Here is a 24452-nt window from a genome sequence, read left to right on the forward strand (position 1 = left end):
ATTGCCTTGACTAGATGGACCTTGGTTGGCAAAGTAATGTCTCTGCTTTTTAATATACTATCAAGGTTGGTCATAACTTTCCTTCCAAGGAGCAAGCGTCTTTTAATTTTATGGCTGCAATCAGCATCTGCAGTGATTCTGGAGCCCAAAAAAACAAAGTCTGACACTGTTTCCACTGTTTTTCCATCTATTTCCCATGAAGTGATGGGGCCAGATGCCAGCAGACATTCTTTATTCGCAGCAGCAAGGCAGACAGGCTTTATTCTCTAATGGTTGCCGCAATGCAAGGCAACACAACGCAAGGCAATTGCAAGAGATTTTCAGGTGGTGCGTGCACAGTGCTATAAGTGATCTCAGCTGTTACATCATTATTTACAAACTGTGGGGTGAGAGAGCCTGACCACCGCCATCCTGACCAATTGCTCTTTCCCTACACCACGGTTGCTATTTTAAGCCACTAGCTGTAGGGTGATTTATCGCACAGCATTATTTTGGTAATATATAACTGATATAAAGTTCTATCACATTTTGACACTTTGCACAATTCTAATTTTTTCTCCTGAGTTTCTATTGTCACAATAAGCTAATATTGGTATGGAAGGGTATAGAAGTGACATACGCTTTGCTTCCATTACTATCACCCATCTTTCACGGAGGCCAAGGATTGGTGGAGACTACAGACTGACTGAGAAGTACTTCAAATCCCCATTGAGTGCTTGCGCTTGGAGAATCTACCTTAGAGTTTTCATGCTTCTTTCTTCAGTGGGGTGAATGTGAGGTAATACTGTGAAAGTGAAGTCGCTCAGTCGTGTCCGACTCTTCACAACCCCATGGACCGTAGCCCACCAGGTTCCTCGGTCCATGGGATTTTCCAGGCATGAATACTGGAGTGGGTTGCCATTTCCTTCTCCAGGGGATCTTCCCGACCCAGGGATCCAACCCGGGTCTCCCGCACTGTAGGCAGACGTTTTACCGTCTGAGCTACCGGGGAAGCCCAAGGTAATACTGCCTTTATTTAATTTTTTCCTTTTTTATAAAATCTATCAAGCGTATAATCTCTTCTCAACAGATTTTCAAGTGAGCAGGAAACAGGAAAAGATAAATGAAAGTTGGAGTGGTATTGTTAAAGGAGAAATGGTCTCTATAGCTCCAAGTACCATCTAATTAACCTCAGAATCGGGGTTCAGTTCAGTTCAGTCGCTCAGTCGTGTCCGACTAGGACCCTGCAAATAGAAGTGCCCAATTCACAAGAAACTAACAAAGTCACCTAAAATTCAAGCAATTCATCCTTTCGTTGGGGAGGTGCTGCTGCTGCTGTTATTTATTTTCATTCTAATTTTAAATGGTTTAGGGTATAGATGTACCTTCATTCAGATGCAGTATTTCTCAGCACAGTATGTATATGACAGATTCCTTCTGTGGAATTATTTCATCAATAGGCTCTGGTATCTCACAGATCAAGCAAGTTCCTGGACAGCAACCACCCCTCAGCAAACAGCAGAAAGAGCATCTACCAGTCTTGTCCTTTGTGCAGCACTGAGTTCCTGATTTCTTATTAATTTGCTCTGATGAGGAGGATTTACCGTATTTGAGGAAAAGGGTGAATGGACTAAATCTGTTGTTCCTCTGTTTTTTAAACATTCATTTTCTATGATTCACTGTAAAAACAGAGCGTACAATTATTATCATTATTTTTAATTAGAAAAAGTATTTCTTCTCCTTTCACACATCATATTATTCAGGAAACAGTCTTACATACATATCTGAGACAATGTATCATCACACGCTCTGTTTAAAGGCAAAGCACCACAGGGAAAGCTGTTCAGCTGCCCAGGACTCTCATCTCATGGGATCTCCCTTCCTGATTTTACGTTAATTTCTGAAAGTAAAAAATGTCATCTCCAGAAAAATGCTATAAGGGGGTTGTAAAAAATACTTTCTTCATTCAATATGACAGCTATAGAAATGGAGTACATTTTCTTTATGTAGTGAAAAACTAAGAAGAAAATGCCATGTAACATTATAGGTACATGGTGTTTATGGCAGCAGAAAAGATACTATTGTGAGCTTGTCACCTTGACACCAAGAAGTCTAGCCCAGACTTTCAATATGCTTCCTATGTTTTAACTAGAGCTTCTTTTCTGCTGCTTTTCATCCATCCTTTTCCATATTCCAGATCAGAGGGTTGGTACAGCCTTTAAAACTTTATTAATAGAAGCAAATCCAGTATCCTCTGATTTCTTCTCAAAAGGCACTCTAACCCATCAGCTAGTCCAGCAGTTTCATTCTCATGAATACTCTAGCCATGAAAACACTCCATAGGACACAGATGAATCCAGTGAGTACAAGAAGAAGTCTATTGAGTTTTGTAGTGTTTGGTGCCTTGGATCAATCGAAGATTGTGAAACCCAAACCTCCCATTGTAGACAGGAAGCTGGGCGTGTGTCCTTCCCAATATATTGTGCATTTATTTCATAGGCCAAGAAAGCTGTGGGCCTGCTGCCCGTGCTTACCAGTCACAAAGCCAACACTTGCACTTTGACAGTTACACCATAAACTGCTTCTCTAGTGGCGAGGAAGCGAGACCCCATCACCAGAGCGCACACCATCATGGTCGATGGCGTGTGTAACCAGGGTTGTGCTGCTTCAGCTTCAGGTTGGGCCACTTGAACACTAAGATCTGGACTTGGTACAAAACCTCCATGTTGGCCACAGCAGGGGCAGCACTCCACAATTATTAAAAAAATTTTTTTTAAATTATTCACACATAGTTGGCTTAGTGTTGTGTTAATTTCTGCTGTACAGCAAACTTATTCAGTTATACATATATATATATATTCTTTTTCATATAGATTGCTCTTCCATTATGGTTTATCATAGGACATTGAATATAATTCCCTGTGCTATACAGTAGGACCTTTGTTGTTTATTTTTTTTTAAGTTGTAAAATACTGAAAAATAGAAGGAAGAAAAGTAGACCCTTATAATCCTATGAATACTTTTGGAGAATTTATTTCCAGTCTTATACATATTTTTCTAGACATAATTGGAAATGCAGATGAATAAACAAACAGGAGACACTCATATAAAACCTAAGTAGTGGGAGGAGCAAAGTCAGAAATTCTAGTGGATTTGGAAGGTAAGTTTGTGGCCATTCCCTCCTTTAAAGACTGAGGGCAATCATGGTGTCTGAGGGTGGTGGTGGTGAGAACAACAGTGACGCTGTGGACAGGCAAGCTTCGGTTGGGACCTGGCAGAGAGCAAAATTCACCATAAATGACAGCAAGCAGAGCAGACATCGATTTGGAGCTTCGTAAGTGCCAGGCATTATTCTAATCGCTTTCTATACAGTAACTCATTTAGTTCTCTTCCCAACCCTTGAGTAAGGAATTGCTATTATTCTTGTTTACACAGGAGGAAATGTTAAGTAACTTGCCTCAAGGTTGGAGCTGGGTTTCAAATCCATGCCATCTGTTTATAGTGTCCTTGCTCTTAAATGCTATGTGATAATTTTATCATTTTCTTTATTAATCAGTCTGGATTCCCCATGGGACTCCCACAGGCACCTTAGCCATTTAGAAGAAGCCCATCTAGCAGAGCTGTGGGGAATTTCACCTCGCCATTGCAATCATTTCTTGGCTTTCAAGCGTGTTCCTCTGCAACAGAAATCTGAGTGTCATCCATCACCGTTCATTTGTGCTATCGCCTATCAGGACCTTTTCTTCTTGCCTCTTTCCTTTCAGAACACAGTAAATTATATTCAAACGGCAGTCATGGAGGAAACTTTCCTTCCCTCCTTCATCAACAAAGCTGATCGATGGGCGCGAAAGCCCCGGGGAAGCAGCATCTGCTCTAACTCAAGGATCCCCGCCCAAGTGGAGGATGAAATTAACAGACACAGAGCAGTTTTGCAGCTCAACATTTGTGCAAGTCTGGCACATGCACACATCATTAGCAACTCTATTTGAGAAGCAGGATCAAGGAGGTGAGCAGAAGAAGGGATCTCATTAAAGGGATATTCAAGAAAGAAGAAATTCAGAGCATTTAGGTAAACCTTCATCGCTAAAATAAATGAACAAATAGCCAGGTAAGTTGGGGAGGTGTCGACAGACAATTTGCATAATTTTGCCTCTACACCTTCCAAATCAGAGGGATGTTATGGAATGAACTCCCCAGAGTGGCTGCCTCGTTTACTTAGCTCTGTGAGCTAAAATAAACCCTTTATGAAGGCAAGGATTTGCTGTTCTGTTCACTGCTGTAATCTGGGCTCATAGCACATGAAAATTAAATATTCATAGAATAAGTTAATGTAGACTTGCTCAAAGGTTACTTGACCTGAGCTAGGCAGATAAAGTCTGGCATGTTCAGCAGGAATGGTAACTTCTAACTATTTTTAAAGTATATGGAATCAGTGCTGACATATTAGTGGAATGCTTCTTGTGTGCCCACCCTTATTCAAGGCAACGGAGGAGATACAACAAAAGCACAATTGTAAGGATGATTGTGATTGGCCAGGCATGCTGTAAGTTCATTACTGAAGATTTGCTATTGGCCAGGCATGTTCTAAGTTCATTACTAGTGTTAGCACGTTCAATTCTCTAAATACCGCCTTGGAGGTATGTGGGTAAAGTACAAGTGTGATCATCTCCATTTGATGTACAAGGCAACTGGTACTAGGTCAATTTAGTAACTTGCCCAGAGTCCTAGGCTGTTGGAGTTGGGATTCCCTCTGCTATGTTCTTTGCGATTCCCTGGTAGCTTAGCTGGTAAAGAATCCACCTGCAATGCAGGAGACCCCAGTTCAATTCCTGGGTGGGAAGATCCCCTGGAGAAGGGATAGGCTACCTACTCCAGTATTCTTGGGTTTCCCTGTTGGCTCAGCTGGTAAAGAATCTGCCTGCAAAGTGGGAGCTGCTGCTGCTGCTAAGTCACTTCAGTCGTGTCCGATTCTGTGTGACCCCACAGACGGAAGCCCACCAGGCTCCCCCGTCCCTCGGATTCTCCAGGCAAGAACACCGGAGCGGGTTGCCATTTCCTTCTCCAATGTGTGAAAGTGAAAAGTGAAAGTGAAGTTGCTCAGTCGTGTCCGACTCTTAGCGACCCCACGGACTGAAGCCTACCAAGGTCCCCCATCCATGGGATTTTCTAGGCAAGAGTACTGGAGTGGCTTGCCATTGCCCTCTCCGACCTGGGTTCAATCCCTGGGTTGGGAAGATCCCCTGGAGAAGGGAACGGCTACCAACTCCAGTATTCTGGCCTGGAGAATCCCATGGACTATAGAGCTCATAGGGTAACAAAGAGTCAGACATGACTGAGTGACTTTCACTCTTTCACTTTATGCCATGATTTTTACTGCTGTTCTTTGTGTTCTCAGCCTGTTAGGAATTTATCCTTCATTTGAGGACTCAAAAGGAACACAAATGAAGCAAAGAACAATGAAATCTTAAACTCTGTGGTCCTGGCAGCAAAATGGAGAGGAGTTAAGTATAGACCAGAGTTTTCAAAGAGAACTTCTGGAAGGAGGCTGTACTAGATCTGTTTTGAATTTCATCGTTGGTTTGTTTATATACCCATCTCTCCATCCTCCCATACACTTATCCTCCCATACACTTATTGAACAATAATTTTTTTAGTTTATTTTTTAATTGAAGGATAATTGCTTTACAGAATTTTGTTGTTTTCTGTAAAACCTCAACATGAATCAGCCATAGGTATACATATATCCCCTCCCTTTTGAACCTCCCTCCCATCTCCCACCCCATCCCACCCCTCTAGGTTGATGCAGAGCCCCTGTTTGAGTTTCCTGAGCCATACAGCAAGTTCCCATTGGCTATCTATTTTGCATATGGTAATGTAAGTTTCCATGTCACTCTCTCCATACATCTCACCCCCTCCTCCCCTCTCCCCGTGTCCGTAAGTCTGTTCTCTATGTCTGTTTCTCCACTGCTTCCCTGTAAGTAAATTCTTCAGCACCATTTTTCTAGATTCCGTATATGTGCGTTAGAATATGATATTATCTTTCTCTTTCTGACTCACTTCTCTCTGTATAATAGGTTCTAGGTTCATCTGCCCCATCAGAACTAACTCAAATGCATTCCTTTTTATGGCTGAGTAATATTCCATCGTGTGTATGTACCACACCTTCTTTATCCATTCATCTCTCGATGGACATCTAGGTTGCTTCTCTAGCTATTGTAAACAGTGCTGCAATGAACAATGGTATACGTGTGTCTTTTTCAGTTTTGGTTTCCTCAGTGTATATGCCTAGGAGTGGGATTGCTGGGTCATATGGTGGTTTTATTCCTAGTTTTTTAAGGAATCTCCATACCGCCTTCCATAGTGGCTGCATCGATTTATATTCCGACCAACAGTGGAAGAGCATTCCCTTTTCTCCACAGCCTCTCCAGCATTTATTGTTTGTAGACTTGTTGATGATGGCCACTCTGATGGGTGTGAGGTGATATCTCATTGTGGTTTTGATTTGCATTTCTCTGATAATGAGTGATGTTGACCATCTTTCCATGTGTTTGTTAGCCATCTGTATGTCTTCTTTGGAGAAATGTCTGTTTAGGTCTTTTTCTTACTTTTTGATTGGGTTTGTTTTTCTAGCACTGAATTGTATGAGCTGCTTGTATATTTTGGAAATTAATCCTTTGTCAGTTGTTTCATTTGCTACTATTTTCTCCCATTCTGAGGGCTGTCTTTTCACCTTGCTTATAGTTTCCTTTGCTGTGCAAAAGCTTTCAAGTTTAATCAGGTCCCACTTGTTTACTTTTGCTTTTATTTCCATTACTCTAGGAGGTGGGTCATAGAGGATCTTGCTTTGATTTATGTCATCTCGTGTTCTGCCTATGTTTTCCTCTAAGAGTTTTATAGTTTCTGGTCTTACATTTAGGTCTTTAATCCATTTTGAGTTTATCTTTGTGTATGGTGTTAGAAAGTGTTCTAATTTCATTCTTTTACATGTAGCTGTTCAGTTTCCCCAGCACCATTTATCGAAGAGGCTGTCTTTCCCCCGATGTATATTCTTGCCTCCTTTGTAAAAAATAAGGCACCCATAGGTGCATGGGTTTATTTCTGGGCTTTCTATCTCGTTCCACTGGTCTATATTTCTGTTTTTGTGCCAGCGTCATACTGTTTTGATGATTGTAGCTTTATAGTGTAATCTAAAGTCAGGAATGTTGATTCCTCCAGTTCCATTCTTCTTCCTCAAGACTGCTTTGGCTATTAAGGGTCTTTTGTGTTTCCATATGAATTGAGAAATTTTTTGTGCTAGTTCTGTGGAAAATGCCATTGGTAATTTGATAGGGATTGCATTGAATCTGTAGATTGCATTTGGTAGTATAGTCATTTTCACAATATTGATCTCCCTACCCAGGAACATGGACTGTCTTTCCATCTGTTCATGTCATCTTTGATTTCTTTCATCAGTGTCTTATAATTTTCTGTGTACAGTTCTTTTGTCTCCTTCAGTTTGGTTCAGTCATGTCTGACTCTTTGCAACCCCATGAGCTTCAGCATACCAGGCTTCCCTGTCCATTACCAACTCCCAGAGCCTACTCAAGCTCATATCCATCATGTTGGTGATACCATCCAATCATCTCATCCTCTGTCGTCCCCTTCTCCTCCTGCCTTCAATCTTTCCCAGATCAGGGTCTTTTCAAATGAGTTGGTTCTTCGCATCAGGTGGCCAAAGTATTGTAATTTCAGCTTCAGCATCAGTCCTTCCAGTGAATATTCAGGACTGATTTCCTTCAGGATGGACTGGTTGGATCTCCTTGCAGTCCAAGGGACTCTCAAAAGTCTTCTCCAACACTTCCCACTCCAGTATTCATACACACACTTGCATTTTGGGCTTCTCTTGTGGCTCAGCTGGTAAAGAATCTGCCTGCAATGCGGGAGACCTAGGTTCAATCCCTGGGTCAAGAAGATCCCCTGGAGAAGGGAAAGGCTACCCACTCCAGTAATCACACACACTTTGTCTCCTTAGGTAAGTTTATTTCTAGATACTTAATTCTTTTCATTGCAACGGTGAATGGGATTGATTCCTTAATTTATCTTTCTGATTTTTCAGTTAGTATATAGAAATGCAGGTGACTTCTGTGTATTGATTTTGTATCCTGCAACCTTGCTAAATTCACTGATTAGCTCTAGTAATTTTCTTTAGGGTTTTCTATGTACAGTATCATGTCATTTGCAAACAGGGAGAGCTTTACTTCTTATTTTCCAATCTGGATTCCTTTTATTTCTTTTTCTTCTCTGATTGTTGTAGCTAGGACTTCCAGAACTCTGTTGAATAATAGTGGTGAAAGTGGACACCCTTGTCTTGTTCCTGATCTTAGAGGAAATGCTTTCAGTTTTTCACCATTGAGAATAATGTTTGCTGTAGGTTTCAAACAATCATTTTTTAATAATTAATTTTTGGCTGCACTGGGTCTTTGTTGCTGTGCGTGGGCTTTCTCTGGTTGCAGAAAAATGGGAGCTACTCTCTAGTTATGGTGCATGGACTTCTCTTTAAAGTGGCTTCTCTTGTTGCAGAGCATGGACTCTAGAGCTGGGCTTCAGTAGTTGCGGTGCATGGGCTTAGCTGTCCTGTAGCATGTGAAATCTTCCCATTGACAGGCAGATTCTTTACCACTGGAACACCAGGACAGTCCTAACAATCATTTTTTGAGTTCCAACTATGTAACAGGCCCTGAGTACTGGGGCAGTGGTTTTTGTGATGAAGAAGTCATATGTTAGCAGTCTTACCTTCTCTGCCTGAGAGGGCTAAGATGAAGTGATATACACGTGCTGACAGAGGGTATCCCAAGGCAGGACTGTCTATCAAACCTGAGAATACTTGTACACTGAGTACTGCAATCCCAACTAGAATTCGCCCGTAGTGAGGTGACCTGGGCACAAGGGTATCCTCTGCAGTACTGTTCTCAATGACAAAGTGTTAGAAATAGCCCCACATTCATCAAAAGTGACTGCTTTATTAGAATATGATAGTGCACCCAAAGAGATTATTAAGCAGCTGTAAGTTGAAGAAACTAAAGTGAAAATACCTTTAAGACATTTAACTGAAAAAAGTCATAGAGCATATGTATAGTAGGTTACCATTTGGGTAAAAGATGGGGACTATAAACATACTTAGTGTGCTCAGTTGCTTAGTGGTGTCCAACTCTTTGTGACCCTATGGACTGTAGCCCACCAGGCTCCTCTGTCGATGGGATATTCCAGGAAAGAATACTGGAGTGGGTTGCCATTTCCTACTCCAAGGGATCTTCCTGACCCAGGGATTGAACCTGTATCTCCTGTGTCTCCTGCATTGGCAGGCATATTCTCTACCACTCAGCCACCAGGGAAGCAACATACTTGATAGGATATCTATAAAATATCTCTGGAAAGAGACCAGACACTGATCACATCTGTGGCTTTCAGTGGAGGGAGCAGAGAGTTGAATGGCAAGAGTGGCAGGAAAGTTTTTCATTGGATACCCTTTTGTATGTTTTGGATTTTGAATCTTGTAAATTTATTGCCTATATTCTCCTCCCAAACACTCTTTTTTTCTTTCAAAAATTCATGCACCCAGACCCAAGGATTAGCAGTGTATCCATGAGTGCCAGAGTTTTAATTTTGAGCCCTCAAATCTCTCGAGGCACCAAGAAGAGAGTGCCAGGATCAGCTGACATCTAGAACCCATAGCAGCTAGACTGACACCTAAAGGGCTGTGACATTTGGTTTCTGTCCTTGGCCTTGGGTTTGCGACTTGCAAGAGGATAGGCAGGGTGGGCCTCACTGGAAGGTGACACTTGTGCAAAGCTTAAAGTTAGTGAGGGAATGAGTCCCGAGGGTATCAGGGAAGGAAATTCCAGAAGGATGGAAGGAACAGTTCAAAGAATTGGAAGCAGTGTCTGCTGGGCCAGGTGGCAGATGTGCCTAGAATGGAGTAAACAAGAGGGAGGGAAGAAATAAAGACCGGGGAGTAAGCGACAGCCTGTGTGGGGCTGAGGGAACAGTGGACAGGAGCGCTTTCCCCTCCTTCCTCAGGATTCCACACCCAGACCTCAGCTGTTTGTCCATCTCATGTCCCATTTCTATCAGCTGGTGATGCCTGGTTTCTGAGACCCATCCCTGCCCTGCACTCACATCTGGTGTTGGTATCATGGCCTCATGCCTGTCCTGATGACCAGTCCAGGGACCTGGTCTCTCTCAGGTCAGGGAATGGAGCCTGAATTCCAGTCGGTGCTGGAAGGCCCAGCCAGTTCAGTCCCCACGGGCACCTGAGGAGGACAGCCAGGAGCAGGGAGTCTAGCAACTCATCTTTTAACCCTCCTGCTATGCTGGGCTTCCGGATGATTCTCAAATGGCACACTTTTACCTCAGATGCCCTTGGACTTGGAGTTTCTCATCCTCAGTCACCCCTTCCCCACCTGTGCGACTCACTTCCTATTTCTCTCAGGTGAGTCTCAAAGGCCTCCCTCCTCAGAGAAGCCTTTCCTGACCTCCCGATGGAACAGAGCACCTCCTGTCCCCCAACCCTCTTACTTGCCTGAATGTTTTCAGTACATTTATGGATGTTTGTTATCAGTCTCTCCCTGCTAGAATAACAGCTTGGGGGCAGTCAGGACTTTGTCTAGAACCCCAGCACCTGTGTGTGGTTTAGCCTCTGAGTCTTTGACTCAGTAAGTGAGTCTGGTTCCAGATTTTGGCCCCTCCCTTGATCTTAACAGAGCTTTAAGAGGAGTATGAAGTGCTCATAATTTAAAGGGTCATCATTTTCATGAGGTGGCAGTCTATTTTTGTTTTTACTGATTCTTCATTCTTGAGAAGTAGCTTTGATGCTTATACACTGGGGGTCAAATTCTGGCTCTGGCATTTGCTGATATTGGGCGAATTAAGCCTTTCTGGGCCTGTTTCCTCATCTAAGATGGGCTGGGGAGGGGGAGTGGGGATGAAGGATAATATCTACCTCCTGCTCTTGGCAGATGAAAATTATGGGGTGTGGTCTTTGGTACGTCTGATGCTGGGAAAGGTTGGGGGCAGGAGGAGAAGGGGATGACAGAGAATGAGATGGCTGGATGGCATCACTGACTCTGTGGACATGAGTTTGAGTGAACTCTGGGAGTTGGTGATGGACAGGGAGGCCTGGCGTGCTGTGATTCATGGGGTCGCGGAGAGTCGGACACGACTGAGTGACTGAACTGAACTGAAATGATTATTTATACTCAGCCCTTCCTCCCTCAGCCTTCTTCCACATCCCACACCATGAAAGGTCTTTTCCATATACTTAGTGGTCCAATATTGCTTGTAAGCTGTGACAGCTTGAAAATGCAGCACATGATCTTTGAATTTTTCATTATTCATTTTGCCCTTGGATGTTCAATGTACTGGTCACAGGTCTAATATCTGTAAGAGCTGATCAGTTAATGCTTTCTGTTGTTGTTGCTGTTGGAATCACATTATGTTTTGGTTGATCTTTTCACAAAAGTATAGGTATGTCAGTCAGGCTCAGCTGCTATAACAAAAATACCTGTAAATACTGTAGCTTTCAATAGAATAGGAGCTTGTGTCTTTCTTATGTAATAATCTAGAAATAGATGGAGGGTCTGTGGAACATTCTGAAAGAGATGGGAATCCTAGACCACCTGACCTGCCTCTTGAGAAACCTGTATGCAGATCAGGAAGCAACAGTTAGAACTGTACATGGAACAACAGACTGGTTCCAAATAGGAAAAGGTGTACGTCAAGGTTGTATATTGTCACCTTGCTTATTTAACTTATATGCAGAGTACATCATGAGGAACGCTGGGCTGGGAGAAGCACAAGCTGGAATCAAGATTGCTGGGAGAAATATCAATAACCTCAGATATGCAGATGACACTACCCTTAAAGAGGAACTCAAAAGCCTCTTGATGAAAGTGAAAGAGGAGAGTGAAAAGGTTGGCTTGAAGCTCAACATTCAGAAAACAAAGATCATGGCATCTGGTCCCATCACTTCATGGGAAATAGATGGAAAAACAGTGGAAACAGTGTCAGACTTTATTTTGGGGGGCTCCAAAATCACTGCAGATGCTGATTGCAGCCATGAAATTAAAAGACTCTTACTCCTTGGAAGGAAAGTTATGACCAACCTTGATAGTATATTAAAAAGCAGAGACATTACTTTGCCAACCAAGGTCCGTCTAGTCAAGGCAATGGTTTTTCCTGTGGTCATGTATGGATGTGAGAGTTGGACTGTGAAGAAAGCTGATCACCGAAGAATCGATGCTTTTGAACTGTGGTGTTGGAGAAGACTCTTGAGAGTCCCTTGGACTGCAAGGAGATCCAACCAGTCCATTCTAAAGGAGATCAATCCTGGGTGTTCATTGGAGGGACTGATGCTAAAGCTGAAACTGCAATACTTTGGCCACCTCATGCGACGAGTTGACTCACTGGAAAAGACTCTGATGCTGGGAAAGGTTGGGGGCGGGAGGAGAAGGGGACGATGGAGAATGAGATGGCTGGATGGCATCACCGACTCTGTGGACATGAGTTTGAGTGTACTCCGGGAGTTGGTGATGGACAGGGAGGCCTGGTGTGCTGTGATTCATGGGGTCGCAAAGAGTCGGACACGACTGAGCGACTGAACTGAACTGAACTAGGTTAGAGGCGCTGAGCTAGGAGGGCATCCAGGTCCCTTCTCTCTTTTTGCTCTGAGTTTCTGTCATGGTGCTTTTGTTCACAGGATCAAAGCTAGAGCAACACCACTCTATTCACATTCTGGTGAGAAAGAAGGAGGAGGGAGAGGAAGTCCATAGCGAGTCTACTTCCTTTAGGAAAACTGCACTCCAGTTCCTTTAGCACAAATGCAGTCATGTGGCCAAACCTAGCTGCAAGGGTGCTTGGGAAAGTTTACTTCTATCTCCGTGGCAATGGGTTCTGCTAAAACTTGTTAACTAGGTATCTGTTATTAACAGGAATAAAAGAAGAATGAATTTTGGGAATGGTAGTCTCAACATTCCTGCTGTAAAGGGAACCAGGTGAGAATGTGGCTGTCTAGGTTTAAGCAAAGCCATGACCACTGGAAAAAGGCAACTGCTTACAGATGCTGGAACCTCCTTTTAACCTTCAGACAGTGTGTCTTAGGTAAATAGTGAGTACACAATTTCCCCCTCCCATTAAAAAAAGTCATTCAACTGAAGGTAAACAATTGCATGTCCATACTGTATGTGTAAGGGTTTCATACCATTCTGATCAGTCCACATTGGTTTAGAATTCATCTGAAGTTTTCGAAACTCAGAACCAGGGTTGTATCTCAGCTCATGAGCGTTTTGTGACCCCTGATGGTTTTTAGGGCCAGTGCAGATATGGAAAGCTGGTGTGGCCCACGTGCTCCTTTGATGGTATCTGTGGTCACAGGCACATCATTTCAGGTAGGATACCAGCACTTGCAACTTCACTTACCCCAGCATCCATATTTCTGTTTCCATTTCCATTACGAAGGGCCAGAAGAAGTAGCATGCCATAGAATTTAGGGGAGAGAATCTCTGCCACTGTCAACTTCAGCTGTATGGTGATAGAATTACCTCCAGGATTGCAGTCTGAGCTGAAATAGACACAGCAGATAGTAAACTTGGTTCACATTTGTACTATCATCATGGAGCTGAAAGAACCATTTTATATCCATTCACTCTCTTGGCCCTCTCATTTGAGGTGGATTATTATTTTATTATTGTTCTTCTTCCCACTTTACAGATAAACAAACTGAAATGCAAAGAGATTGAGTATTATTCAAGGATACCTAGATGGTAGGTGGTAATACCCGTAGTACTAAGTAAGACTGATTTAAAATATTAAATCAGAACATGTTTGTTGGATGAATGGGTAAGCATTGGTAATAAGTGTGGTCATGTCAGAAAACTTTGGGCTCTGTCATAACAGAAAACTCTTGTGGGTAGTTGACTGAACTTTCTGCCTGCTCCTAATTTGTACATTAGGTTAGGAATGACACTGGTGCTACAGATACATGTTCTGTGGGTCATCTGTCACATTTGTTAGCCACTCTGTAGTTGATAAAGCAGGCTCACACATATCAACAGGCCTGTAACTCACCAAGGATGGGGCCTGAATCTTATTTTCCTCTGTGGTCACCTTCTGAATTTCCATGGAATACATGTTCTCATTAGTTGTCAGGACAGCTCAGAAGGGTGAGCAGGACAGATGATCTCCCTGTGGAAGAAGCCTGGAGACTGAGCTCGGGGAGTGGGGCGGGGATACTGAGGGACAGGCTGCATGTTCCAGAACCAAGAAGTAGTGCCAGGACAGTGGTTTCTGGATTTCTGATGCCTGCGTTTCTTGCATTGCCCCACACCCTGCTCAGCCCTTTAGCTACCTTCTCTCTGAATCCAAAACACTCACTCACAGGCACTTCAGAGGGCTATCGAAGTATCATTTTTCTCTCAGAAGAAGCCTCAGTCTTTTCTTCAGGAAATAAATTCAGAACTAGAGACAATTGGTCTGGTTCTTGCTCCCTTTCAGTAAATGTGGAAATGTAGCCTTTAAAAGAAATGCAGTTCTTGCTCTTGAAAATACAAGTGGGCTTTCTTCTCCTACATTCTTGCTACAAAGAATTTGGTCATAGGTCTCTTTTATCACTTGATTTTACTGAAAAATGAACAGAACAAGACAAACTGCCTTTAGAGTCCTCAAGACCTGACCTAGTCCTTTGTCTCCCAAATCCAAGCCTTTTTCTCTTTGCACAGTTGTGTATGCATGCTCAGTCACGCAGTCATGTCCAGCTCTTTGTGACCCCATGGACTGTTGCCCACCAGACTCCTCTGTCCATGGGATTCAGGCAAGAATACTGGAGTGGGTTGCCATTCCCTCCTCCAGGGGATCTTCCTGACTCAGTGATTGAACCAACATCTCCTGTAGCTCCTGCATTGGCAGGCAGATTCTTTACCACTGCTCTACCTGGGAAACCCTTTTGCACAGTTGAGCTGAAGTAAATTTGATCCTCTGATCAGACCTCCATTTCTGATTCCCATTGACCCTCAGATTCACTACCCACTTTTCCCCTCAGATCTGATCCTCTTGTTCTTCCATTTTCTCTCTTGACAAATGGCATTATTTATAAGTAAAAACCCCAGGAGACACCTCCCCTTCCTCCTGTGGCAGGCAGATTATAAAATACTCCCAGTGATCCCCACCTCCTGATGTTCACACTCTGGTGTAATCCCCTCCCTTGCATGTGAGCAGGATCTGCGATTTGCTCCTAACAGGCAGAATATGGCAAATGTGATGGGGTATCCTTGTTGTGATCAGGGTACATCAGAGCGTGACTTCTGTCTGGCTAGAAGTCTTTCTTCCACAGACTCTGATAAAGCCAGCTGTCACATCAGGGATGGCCACATGGCAAGGAGCTGAGGGCAGCCTCCAACCAATAGCTAGGAAGGAATTTAGGCCCTCAACCCAACTGAATTTTGCCATTAACCATGTGAGCTTGAAATTGGATCCTTCTCCAGTCATGCCTTCAGATGAGATCTCAACCCTGGCTGACAAGCTGACTGCAGCCTAATGAGATGTCTAGAAGCAGAGACCCCTACTGAGCCATGCCTGGATTCCTGACTGATAGAAAATACAAAATAATAAGTGTGTATTGTTTTAAAGTCACTACGTTGGTAGTAATTTGTCACACAGCAATTGATAACTAATCCATTTCATGACACTGAATTCTTTTGCTTCTTTCTATCAGAGCTCTTAAATTTCTATGCTCTTCTATATTCCTATTGCCTTTGCTTTGTGTCAGTCTTCTTCAGCCCTTGTTCAGATAAAACCATCACATCCTGTATCAGTCAGGGTCTCACAGGAGCCAGGGACAGCTCAGAGGGTCTAACTGAAGAACAACATGGATCAGTTAAGGGGCATTCTGGGACTAGTAACAGAAGGATCCACTATGACCCCAGACTCAAAGGGGCAAGGCGAGAGAGAGGTGGTTCCAGAGTCTGCTGGAAGCTGACCTGGAAAAGGGGTTGTCTGACCAGAGCTGTGGTTTAGTTAGAGAGAAAACAGAAGCTGCCAGACAGTGAGTAGGCAAGGGGAACAGGTAAATAGGCACCCCAGCCTCTCTCTCATCCTGTCCTCCAGCCTCTCCTGTTTCCCATTGGGGAAAATTCATTCAGAAGCCAGATTGGTCTTCTGCTTTTGAACTGGAACTTACACCATTGGCTCCCATGTTTCTCAGGCCTTCTGACTCAGACTGAATTACACCACCTGCTTTCCTGTGTCTCCAGCTTGCAGATGGCAGACTGTGGGATTTCTCAGCCTCCATAATTGCGAAGGCCAATTCCTCATAATAAATCATTCTTTCTCTTTCTGTCTGTCTTGATATTATATGTATTTATATGTGTGTGTATGTGTGTGTGTTCAGTCACTTGGCTGTGTCCAACTCTTTGCAACCCCATGGACTGTAGCCCACCAGGCCCCTCTGCCCATGGAATTTTCCAGGCAAGAATACTATACTATACATATATACACATAGCTTCCTAGGTGGCACTGGTGGTAGAGTTGCAAAGAGTCGGATACAACTGAAGTGACTTCGCACACATATAATATATATAGGGGCCTCCTGGTGGCTCAATGGTAAAGAATCTGCCTGCCAATATAGGAGACATAGGTTCGATCTCTGGGTTGGGAAGATCCCCTGGAGAAGGAAATGGCAACCCACTTGAGTATTCTTGCCTGGGAAATCCCATGGACAGAAGGAGCCTGGCAGGCTATAGTCCATGGGTTGCAAAAGAGTCAGACATGACTTAGCAACTAAACAACAACGAATGTAAATACATATATACCATCTGGGAGACTCAGCACTTTAACTTGGTATTTCTGTTTACTGGCTGCCTCTTTTTCCTCTCAAGAGTGGGGACCTGGGTTTATTTACCTTTTAATTGCCAGGGTCCAGAACAAATAGAACCCCAGTTGTTCCTGGCATCAGAACAAGCTCTGTGGTATAGAAAGCCCTCATTCAGATGGAGCAGCAGAGAGGTGGGGAGCGGTCCGCAGGCAGAAATTGGGAGGCAGTGGCTGTGGGCCAGCAGTAGGATCCAGTATACGAAGCCTAAGGATTGAGAGATGACGAGAACATGAAATCTTTGTTTCCCATTTAAAAACACCTGCTCCTGGGGTCAGTCTGCTTCTTTGAGACAGGCTCATCACGATTGGAAGAAGGGTCAGGACTTCTACTTATTAGTTTTACTATTTCTATTGATATTTCCAGTTTAAAAAGGGGCTTTGTGGACAATAATTAATTGATCATATTACTCCAAGAAAATAGCTGTGACTGTGCTTACACCACATTCATGAAGAGCTGAGGGTTCTGTATCTACCTCTGTCCTGATCTGGTAAGACCAGGAGTGTGGTAAGTCGGGAGCTCCTTTATCACCTGTTGCCACAGGACAGCGGGACAGTTAGCTGTGTGTTGTGGATAAGGGCCAGAAGGGGCCCTCATCCCACTCAAAAACCTGTAGCCCGTGTGCCTCCCTGCCCTCCAAGTGTCCTCCACTTATCTAGGCTTTAGCACATCCTCACTCCCCCAGTTTCAGTCTAAATTCCTCTGTGATTAGAGGCTGCCCTAGATCCCCAAACAGCTGGGACCTTGACCTTCCCCTCTCTTCCAGCTTCTCTTCCCAAAAGCTGGACCCAGCTTTCTGAGCCTCCTCTGATCTATGCTCGATATGATGCACTCACATTTTTACCAAGGGGCCCGCACCATACCCCATCACTTGACTCAGAGGCTTTGAGTCCCAGCATGACAATGAACTTGAATTCATCCCATCGCTTGGCCTTGGAGCTGGCCTGCGGGTCCTTCTCTGAAAAGCTTTGCCCTCTACTATCTTAGATGCTTTTCCCTCATTTCCATCTGGAGTAGTTCCTGCAATTCGCAGCATACTCTGTGACCAAGACTGTCTGGGTTATAACAAGGTCTGGAGCACAGTGTGCTGATATAAATGAGAAAAACTGAAAGGAAGGGCTGAGAGTGATGAGTTCCATAAGACTGGGTAGTGAATTTAATTCTGTGGGAGCCTAAGCCCTAATCTGTGTTCTACCTTATTGGCTATGTTATAATAAAGAACATTTGATTTCCATTTTCCAGATACCATGTCAATCTATCAGTTAGTTCTCAACTTCAGTGGGTGGCAGGGGTGCTGGTTTTTGGGCTCTTTCAAAACCCACCATAAAGGTCCTATTAGGGTTGGTGTGAGGATTAAATGAATCTTTAAGATAGGGTCTGGCACTTAGTGAGAGCTCAAAAAATTTTAGCTATTGTTATTTTTAGTAGGAATTAGGAGAAGGAAATGGCAACCCACTCCAGTGTTCTTGCCTGGAGAATCCCAGGGACAGGGGAGCCTGGTGGGCTGTCGTCTATGGGGTCACACAGAGTCGGACACAACTGAAGCGACTTAGCAACAGCAGCAGCAAAGTAGTAACAGTAGCCTGATTCCTGACTATACCTGCTTGAGAAAAAAGAAAACATTAAGTATGTATTTCAAGTATTGACAAACAAGGTCTTGGACAAGGGAAGAAGTGAGCAGAGATGCATACTGCAAAGTGGGAGAGAAAGGAAGAGGGCCCTACTGAATCACTTGCAGGGAAATCTAGAGAGGCTTGAAAGAAGGCTCAGAGCTGGCCTCCATGTGGGCCCGGCAGTACATTCTGCTGCTCCCATTGCTACTCCCATTGCTGCTGGCAGGAGTACCACACCCACTGTCCTCTGGAAGGCCAGGAGAAGGGAGGGGTTCTGTTTCTTGCCCTTTTCCCATTTCTTGTTCCTGGAGGGAAAGTGAAGAGGAGAATGCAAGTCACAGACCTCAAGCCACATTAAGTCTGGGGCTGCCTGAGTCTGAGGGGAGGGCCGCCCAGGAGGACTCCTCCATTTGTGCGTTCAAACTTCCAATCACGGGCAGGTTAATCAATTCCCATCATTTACAGTTAAACTTGATTGAGTAGCTACTGTGTATTCACTCTGTTGAAGTGTTAACCTGCCCAGGGAATAGCTCTAAGGAAGATACTAGTAACTCCTTAGAAGCTTAGAAAGGATTTTTTCCTCTTCTTAGTTTATTAAAATGCAACAGTTGGTCGATTTATGAAGCATTTAAGTTATTTTTGGGTGCTTCTTGCAACTTGCGTGAGGGTGGCAACATTACAGGGATCTTCCTAATTTTCCAGTGAACCCCCTAAATGCACACTAGGACTTTTATTTTCATTTTGAAGGAACTCAGAGAAATGTAATGATCCTACGGGGTGGTAAATGGTTCAGAGATAGCTATTAAGAAAGTGTAAATGAGAGCTTCCCATTTAGGACACTGTGCTTCCACTGCAGGGGGCCCAGGTTTGATCCCTGTTCGGGGAACTAAGATCCCACAAGCTGCGTGGCATGGCCAAAAAAAATAAATGAAAGAAAATGTAAATGTTCCATTTTGCATTGTTAACAAAGCCATCTAAGGAGCAGTGCTGGCAGCAGACACACCTTTTAGAGTGTCTTAAGTATGTCTGTGCCAAGAAGAGTAGGTGAAGGGGAGAGAGGCCTCTCCCCCATCCCCCAGCCCCACCCCACCCCCCGTCCTCACCAACCCTCAACCCTCTAGTTGTCATTCCTAGGCCATCCCAGTCTCCCGTCTGGTTCCAGGGATCCAGGAAGGAGTAACATTAAAGGGGATCCCTTTCCTCATTATTTTGCCAACAAAGTTCCGTCTAGTCAATGCTATGGTTTTTCCCGTGGTCATGTATGGTTGTGAGAGTTGGATGGTGAAGAAAGCTGAGCACAGAAGAATTGATGCTTTTGAACTGTGGTGCTGGAGAAGACTCTTGAGAGTCCCTTGTACTGCAAGGAAATCAAACCAGTCCATCCTAAAGGAGATCAGTCCTGGGTGTTCATTGGAAGGACTGATGCTAAAGCTGAAACTCCAATTGGCCACCTCATGCGAAGAGTTGACTCATTGGAAAAGACCCTAATGCTGGGAGGGATTGGGGGCAGGAGGAGAAGGGGATGACAGAGGATGAGATGGCTTGATGGCATAACCGACTAGATAGAATTGGGTTTGAGTAAACTCCGGGAGTTGGTGATGGACAGGGAGGCCTGACGTGCTGTGATTCATGGGGTTGCAAAGAGTCGGACATGACTGAGCAACTGAACTGAACTTTCCTCATTCCCATAAGCTTCTCCAACCATCAACTTTCCCTTCCCCTGAGGAAGATGGTTGAGTTTGGGTGGGTAGTTGACTCCAACAGCCAAATAACTAGGGTCTGAAATTACTTTGGGGCACTGGAGCTCCAGGAGTATGATGGGGTGGAGTTGGATGGGGGAGACTCCAACAAGGGTGATGATCTGTAACACTGAACCCCTAAGCATCTCAGTACTGCTTCGTTTATGGAGATTTCTGCCATGCCCCTAAACTAACTTCTATGATGATGAACCTCCCAGACCCTCATTGACCACATTCATGAGATGATTTACTTAAACTAGGCGTTTACTTTCTCTAATGCCAAACCTTATAGCTCATATAATTTCTTAACAGTTTCCCACTGGGGCCATCATATAGTGTTTCAGGTAGAGGGCACATAAGCAGAGAGCTGAAGACAAGAATGTACCTGGAGGACTCAAGGGCTAACAGAGAGGCCAGGGCGGCTGGAGTCGAGTAGGAGGTGGGCAGAGAGGCAGAGAATGGGTCAGAGATGTATCCCGGGCCATAAGCATTTGCAGGCCACCGGGAAGACTTGGATTTTTCTGAGCAAGATGAGGTATTGGGTGAGTGTTTTTGATAGTGAAGTGACATGATCTGACTTATTTTAACAGGATAACTCTGGTTCCTGTGGAGAATAGCTGTGGGGGAAGAGGCAAGAACAGAAGTAGGGAGACCAGTTCGAAGGCTATGGAAATGATCCAGGCCAGAGAGATAGGGGCTTCGACTAGGAAAGGGCTTCTCCACCAATGCGCTGTTGATGTTTTAAGCTGGATAGTTTGTTGTGGGGCCTGTCCTGTGCCTTGGGGAATGTTTAGCAGCATCCCTGGCTTCTGGCAACTAGATGCCAGAAGTGCCTTCTTTTTATTTTTGTAATTTTATATATTTGGGTCTTCTTTGCTGTGTGGGCTTTTCTCTAGCTGTGGTGTGCAGACCTCTCATTGAGGTGGCTTTTCTTGTTGAGGAACTGGAGCTCTAGGACATGTGGGCATCAGTAGTTCTAGCTCCCAGGCTCCAGAGCACAGGCTCAATAGCTGTGGTGCACGGACTTCATTGCTCCATGGCATGTGGGATCCTCCCAGACCAGGGATAGAACCTGTGTCTCCTGCACTGGTAGGCAGATTCTTTGCCATTGAGCCACCAGGGAAGCCCTCAATAGTGCCTTCTTAACTGTGACAACTGAAAGTGCCTCCAGATGTTGCCAAATATCCACTGGGTGGTGAAATTAGCAAGTGAGGTTGACAACCCCAGGACAGGGGTGATTGCCCTGGAGGGGTGAGAAGTGATCAGATTCAAGATTTGTTGGGTTTAACTAGAGAGAGACGAGTCACAGCTGACTCCGGGGTTTTGGCTGAGCAACTGGAGGGATGGAACTGCCATTGACTGAGGTGGGGAAGACAGACAGCAAAACAAGTTTGAGGGCAGGGCTGTCTGGAGTCCACACAAGAGGTCTGGGCTGGAATGAAGTACATGCTTTGCTCATTGCTTATACAATGGTAGAAGAGGCAGAAAGGAGTTAATAGTTAAGGTCAAGGGGTCTGAGAATGTTGGGGTCATAGACTTTTTCTGGGAGGTCAGCATTCTCTGGTTTGAGACTTAGAGTAACATGTCTCTTATCTCAGTGAGGGTTAGCGTTAATAGTTACTTGCATTTTCAGTCTTTCGGTTAGGAGAGGTTACCAGGTATCTCTGAACCTTCAGAACCAAAGCAATGGATTATAGCCAAACCTCCACTCTCCACAGCCTTGAGTCAATATGGAATTAGCTTCCCTGGTGGCTCAGCTGGTAAAGAATCCGCCTGCAATGTGGGAGACCTGGGTTAGATCCCTGGGTTGGGAAGATCTGCTGGAGAAGGGAAATGCTACCCACTCCAGTATTCTGGCCAGGAGAAGTCCATGGACTCTGTATAGGGTCACAAAGAGTTGGACGTGACTGAGAGACTTTCACTTTCACATATTTTGTTTAATTATTCAGTGTTTAGATTAACCCCGGCAAAGAGAGCAGCATGGTTTGAAGAAGAATCTGGCATCTGAATTCCTCATATATCTGATTTATCAAACTGAAAAAAAAAACAAAACATTCTCTCTCCTTACAAAACTTCCATTGTGCTATACCTTCAATTCTTTGGCTACAGCCTGAGCTGAAAAGTGTTTTGCTAAAGCACAGCTATATATAGAAACTTCTTATCTGTCAGAAGATATAAACAACCGCAGGAAGTTTGGAATACATTGCTAAGACTGTTCTCTTGGCTTCCTTGCCACAGATTTTCTTGCCATTCTGGAGGGATTGTGTTGTTTTCTATCTGGCATGTTGTTTCCGCCACTCCCCTCTTCCTAAACTTTCTGCAGATGCTCTCTCTACTTCACTGTTGAAGAAATTGCCTAAAAGAAAATGGTGCCCTGTTTTCCAATAAGTGCACTGAACTTTCAAGGTCTAGGACAGTAAAATCTATTTCAGACTCTAGGTGGCAGGGGGGAGGAGTCAGGAGGGAAAGAGAGGAAAAGCCCTGACTTTAAATTAATGAACATTCTGAGCTTAATAATTTTGTTTTTACTTTTGTTTCTTTTGTGTGCTAAGCTGCTTCAGTTGTGTCCGACTCTTTGCAACCCTATGAGTTGTAGCATGCCAGACTCCTCGGTCCATGGGATTCTCCAGGCAAGAATACTGGAGTGGGTTGCCATTTCCTTCTCCAAAACAGTGCAGTGCTTATGCAGCTCCAGACATCTAAGGGCATCACAGATGCCTGTTAGTGCTCAGTCTCAGATGGCTGAATGCCACTTGTCCTTCTAAGTTGGGGAACACCAACTGCTCAGGGGTTTCCTAACTAGTTAGCATGCCAGAGTCTTTTTCGTTATCAGAATTAACCAGAGAAATTGCTCCACCAAGAACAGCCATGCACCACCATCCATGGAATAGAGAAAGAGCTCAATCCGTCAATCCTGTCGGTGACTGGTTTTTTCTTTTAAGTAAAGGTAATAACAAAAACCTAATAAAAAGTCCTTAAGTACAAGTCCAGCTGGAGTACACTTTAAGGTGTGAGAAATATATAATGGATGCACATTATTGCTGCAAAGAGAATATCCTGCAAAGAGAATTTTTTAAAGAGTGTCTATTTATTAACTAAATTGGTGCATCAAGAAAATGCAATTTCACCAAGTCTGTGTTAGTGCGTTACAACCAATGACGGTGATCTTCCCTCAGTGTTAGAAGCCTGCCCGCTTGCCTAACTGAGGTGACCCCAGTGACAAGGGGATGATATTTTAAACATGAATGAAGATTGAGTGATAGAAATAATTAATCCTAAAGGGGCTTTTTTTCAAATTTATGCTATAGGTCTGTTAAATCATAAGATTATTTTATCTTCTTAAACTCAGATAAACCAAGTATTGCTCTGTTTTTTGTTTTTTTCCATCTGGTCAAAGAAACACAGGTATAACTGCCTGCATTACATTCAGGGTCTAAAGACTGGGGTCTTCACTTCCTTATCTCAGTCTTAGCAAAACCACTTCAGATGCCTACCTAATTCCCCCAAACAACATGTTTATGAACATTTTGGAGACGTCTAGAATCTGTTCAATAGAACTTTCTGCAATGATGGAAATGTTCTACATCTGCTTTGTCCAATATTGTAGCCACAAGCCATATGTAGTTTTTGAGTACTTGAAATATGACTAGTGCTGATGAACCGAATTTTTAATTTCAATTCATTTTAATTTTAATAGCTACATGTAGCTAGTGGCTACTGTACTGGGCAGCTTAGATTCTAGACAGTATACTAAAGAAGTATAATTCTATATAAACTTAACATCATCCTTTCCCTCTTCCATCTCTTCTCCATCTCTGCCACCCGTCCTTCTTCCTTCCTTACCCTGCTCTGAGTATCTACCATGTGCAGGCTCTGTGCTTAGTACCAGCAAGTAGAGATTAAAGCAATTTCTCTGCCCTCAAGAAATTAACAAATGTTGGGATGACAGGGTCAGGTTGTAGGAAGAACATGTGTATAATCAGAACCTAACAAACATGCAGGTATGGTTCTCTTCCTCAAATGTACCTATATCCCAGGTACTCATTTTAGCAAAATCTTATTTTTTTTAATGTTGATTATTCATCAAAATGGGCTTTCCAGATGGCTCATTGGCAAAAGAACCCATCTGGCAATTCAGGAGGCATAGGAAACTCAGGTTCAATCCCTGGGTCAGGAAGATCCCCTGGAGGAGGAAATGGCAGCCCACCCTAGTTTTCTTGCCTG

At 43.8% G+C, this 24452-nt stretch overlaps 2 pseudogenes; one reads left to right on the top strand and one right to left on the bottom strand.

The window, feature by feature from the left end:
- Nucleotides 1-2268: 2268 nt before the first annotated feature.
- On the bottom strand, nt 2269-2704 carry LOC148777856 (oligosaccharyltransferase complex subunit OSTC pseudogene; annotated as a pseudogene).
- A 478-nt stretch (nt 2705-3182) lies between these two features.
- Nucleotides 3183-24452, top strand: part of LOC148777857 (mitochondrial pyruvate carrier 2 pseudogene) — a 103888-nt pseudogene continuing 82618 nt past the window's right edge.

This window comes from Moschus berezovskii, chromosome 5 (genome assembly GCF_049115385.1).
Source record: "Moschus berezovskii isolate FMDL1 chromosome 5, NW_MosBer_1.0, whole genome shotgun sequence".
Taxonomy (NCBI): domain Eukaryota; kingdom Metazoa; phylum Chordata; class Mammalia; order Artiodactyla; family Moschidae; genus Moschus; species Moschus berezovskii.